Below are 4,404 nucleotides of genomic sequence, written 5' to 3'. Positions count from 1 at the left end.
TGGGTGCAAACTGGAGCACAGGAGGTTCCATGTGAGTATCAGGAAGAACTTCTTTGCTGTGAGAGTGACAGAGCCCTGGGACAGGCTGCCCAGAGAGGCTGTGGAGTCTCCTTCATGGAGACATTCAAACCCCCCTGGGTCCTGTGTGATGTGCTCTGGGAGGGGGGCTGGACTGGGTGATCTTTCCAGGTCCCTTCCAACCACTAGGATTCTGTGATGCTGTGAGATGCCCTCCCAGTCCTTCCCAACTGCCTCTCCTTCCTCCAGGCTGGTCCCATTCCCTTCCCTCCTGGGGTCAAAAGGGACACCTCTGGAGATCATCTAGTCTGAGCCTCCTGCTAAAGCAGGGTCACCTAGAGCAGGTGGAACAGGGCTGTGTCCAGGTGGGAGTTTTGAATGGCTCCAGAGAAGGAGACTCCAAGAAGGACAAGAGGAAAATGGGCTCAAGTTGTGCCAAGGGAGGTGTAGATTGGATGTTGGGAAGAATTTCTTCACTGAAAGGGTGGTCAGGCACTGGAACAGGCTGCCCAGGGTGGTGGTGGAGTCACCATCCTTGGAGGGATTTCAGAGGCACATATATATATATGCAGTACTTAGGGTTATGGTTTAGTTAAGGACTCCTCAGTGCTTGGTTAATGGTTGGACTCGAAGATCTTGAAGGTTTTTACAAACACAGGTAATTCTGTGACTATGTCTCTGGGCAGCCTGTCCCAGGGCTCTGTCACCCTCTAAGTCAAGAAGTCTTTCCTCAAGTTCAGATGGAATTTCCTGTGTTCCAGCTTGTCCTCTCACTGGACACCACTGAGAAGAGCCTGGCCCCTTCTTCCTGATATCCCCTGTAGATATTTCTAAGCATTAATAAGGTCCCCTCTCAGTTTTCTCCAGGGTAAAAAGAACTAGGTCTCTCAGCCATCTTGAAGCTGGAGCTTCTGCTCCAGCATTTGTCCAGCCTGGTGGAGCAGGGGGGCTCACCCATCCTCAGGACTCTGGCTGGGGGTGGCTCAACATGTCATGCCCCTGTGGAGTCACCCCATGCTGGCTCAGGAGAAGGGGCTGGTGATGGCTGGGGAGAAGGGATGGAGTTTGCATCCATACCATGGCCAGTGGGGCTCCCTCCAGGAAGCCTGACCAGGCAGCAGATGTCTTGTTGTCCCTCATGTGATGCATGGGGGCAGTGGGGCCAGGGGGGAGACAGAGGTGAGAGGCTGGGACCCCAAGGTGGGCTGGAAGGAGATGACCCCGGTTTCTGGGGGGGATGCTGGGGTTTGTCAGCTACAGGATGGCCCTTGTAGGTGTGAGATAAAGGCACCAGCTGCTCCCAGTGGGGCCAAGGAGCACATGGAGCTGGAAGGAGAGGGAGAGGCTGGACATGGGCAGGGATGGTGATGCTGAACGACCTCGACAGGTAGGACGAGATCTCCCGGGCACCAGGGAGCAGGGAAAGGGCTTGTCGGGCTCCCCAGGACTCCCAGTCAGCCCAGTTTGGATCTACTGGGCCGTTTTGCCCGGTGCCACTAGATGTCAGGCTGGGCTCACGTCGCGGCCGCTGCGCTGGCATCCCCGGTGTCCGCGGCGCTGGGTACTCTCCTCCCCGGCCCCCCTGGGGACCCCAGACCCGTTTGCATATCCAGCCGAGGGGCCTAGGGCTCAGGAGGCCGGCTGAGGCAGGAGCGCGCCCTTTTTTTTTTGAAGCCTGTTGCTTCCTCCCTTGCCTCTCTGCTCCGTCATCTCCCCAGCACAGATGCAGATTGTGCAGCATCAGGGTTGGGTCTCAGTTTGTCCCCCCAAAATGGTCCCTCCAGGACCAGCCAGCACCCACCTCCAGCTCTTTTCATCCCCCCCCGGTTCCTGGCAAAGCCCCCCCAGGTGCCTCCAAGCTGGAGCATCATGGCCTGCCTGCCTTTTTTTGTTTGTTTGTTTGCAGGGATCCTGTTGCAGTCCCCGTTGTGGAAGGAAAATCTCCTGCAGGTCTGTGTGCTTTGCCCAGTCCATCTCCTACCAGCTCCCACCCTGATTTTGGGAACTGTCTGCCTGGGCATCTTGCTTCCCCATCCTGTGTCCCCTTCAGTGGGGTCTGTCCCACCCTTCAGTGGGGTCTGTCCCACCCTTCAGTGGGATCTGTCCCACCCTTCAGTGGGGTCTGTCCCACCCTTCAGTGGGGTCTGTCCCATCCCTTCAGTGGGATCTGTCCCACCCTTCAGTGGGGTCTCTCCCATCCTGCAGCAGGTCCCAGACCTGCAGCAGGGCAGATTTTGGGGTGGTCCCAGCCCTCTGGCTACTGACACCCACCCACCCTGGAGCACTGGAGGAGCAGGAACTGGCTCTGCTTTGCCCTTCTGCTCACATCTCCTCCCTGTGTCCTTCCCTTCCATCTCTCCTCATTGCAAAAACACAATTATCCCAACTCTTCTCCTCCCCCTTTCTTGCCCTCTGGTGAATTTTACACGGTGCCCCCAAACATTGGCAACTGAATACCAATAAAACATGCTGGCTGGGTGGGCAGGGGCTTTATTAGCTTTTATTTTACTATTATTCTAGGTGTCTTTTCCAGTCGGGGGGGCTCCCTCCTCATGGCACAGGGTGCAGGTGGATTTCTGGGAGCCAGCAGGGAGAGCAGGCAACCCAAACCTGCTGGGTGTGTTGGGTTTTTTTTTTTGTGGCTTGACAGCTGATCTCCATTTATTTTGCAGTATCAGGGGGTCTGCTCTGGTAATTGGCATGCAGATTGTGTCTGATGGGCCTCCTAGAGACTCTGCTGGTTAGAATAAGCCAACCCCAGGCTGATGGATGGTGCATAAGGAGGTCATTCCAAGAGAGAATATCCAGATGCACACCTAGGAAATTTCCCATTTTTATGCCCTCCCCCCTCTAATTTCTTTTTCCTGCAAACTATCCTATTGCATTGAGACAAATCCTGCTTCATTTCTTTCTCTCTTCCCTTTTTTTTTTTTTCCTTTTAAGGGAAATGTGATGGAACCTGCTCCTGGATTTAATAAGGAGATGGAGCAGGAATTAAAACAGTGCATGTTTCATTAGCAGCTGGGGATGACACCAAGCTGGCCCAGATGTTAATTACACTTTGGGAATTAATTGGTACAAGGCATCCCTCCCCTCCATCAGCTGTAATCCAGAGGGTGTGCAAAGACCTCAGGAAGCAGAGACTGGGTGTCTGTCACCCCTCCTCATCCTGGCCAACCCTGGCTCTGATGGAGTGGCAGAGGCTGCCTCTGAAACCTTGAAACCACCTTTCATTTCCACCCCCTGCTGCTATTTGCACCCTCTCTTCTTCCCCATGACCCTTCTCCAAACTTTTCCTCCAGCTGCTGGGGAGAAGCAGGGACTGGGGAGTGCTGGGAGGAGGACCAAGCATCCCCCTGGAAGATGTTCTCCCCAGGGGACCCCAGGACACCCTCTGTGAGGGCTGGTGGGATGGCAGCTTCTTTTTTTTCCTGCTCCCCAACCCATCCTTCCTGGTTCATCCCTTCCTGACCTGCCATCCCCTGCCCACCCAGGAGAGCCCCCCCCAGCACTTCTCTGCTGCTCAGATCCCCCCCCCACCCAGTTCTTGAAAGAAACTGACCTCCAGTTTCTTCCCACCCCTTTTCCACCTTGAATTCAACCTGATGGAAAGAAAAAGCTGCTAAAAAGCTGCATGGGGTGTGTGTGTGTGTGTGTGTGTGTTTTGCCAGAGGACAGAAATAATATGCTTGGAAATGAAGTCTGTTCCTCTGAATGCTGCCAATTTGTTCCTTTTCTCAGCTGGCTGGTGGCAGCCCAGCATGGGGCATAGTTGTCTCTGCCATGGAGCAGCAGCTCTTCACTGCTCTGCCTGGCTTGGCAGAGATTGCTGCACAGCCCCAGTGGGACATTTGTGCTCAGCTTTGCCCACCCCCCAGACCCCAAAAGTTGCTCCCAGTCCCTGATGGTCTGAGCTGGTGGGCACTGCAGCTTTTGTGCTGCCCACAGGAGTCCTCAGGGTGTTGTGGGTCTTCTCTTGGCCTTGTGGATGCACTTCAAGCTTGAAGCACCAGCACAAGTGTGAGGAGCTGAGGGAGCTGGGGGTGTCCAGCCTGGAGACCAGGAGGTGAGGGGAGACCTGCTGGCTCTGCAGCTGCCTGAGAGGAGGTTGGAGCCAGGGGGGTCGGGCTCTGCTCCCCAGGAACAAGAGGAAATGGCCTCAGGTTGTGCCAGGGGAGGTTGAGGTGGGGTATGAGGAGAAACTTCTTCCCCAAAGGGCTGTCAGGGCCTGGCCCAGGCTGCCCAGGGCAGGGCTGGAGTCCCCATCCCTGGAGGGGTTTCCAAGCCCTGTAGATGTGGTGCTGAGGGACATGGGGCAGTGGTGGCCTTGGCAGGGCTGGGTTAGTGGTTGGGCTGGATGATCCTAAAGGTCTTTTCCAACCAGAG

This window comes from Chaetura pelagica, unplaced genomic scaffold (genome assembly GCF_000747805.2).
Source record: "Chaetura pelagica isolate M959 unplaced genomic scaffold, ChaPel_1.0 scaffold690, whole genome shotgun sequence".
Lineage (NCBI taxonomy): Eukaryota > Metazoa > Chordata > Aves > Apodiformes > Apodidae > Chaetura > Chaetura pelagica.
Note: the sequence above shows the minus strand (reverse complement) of the source record.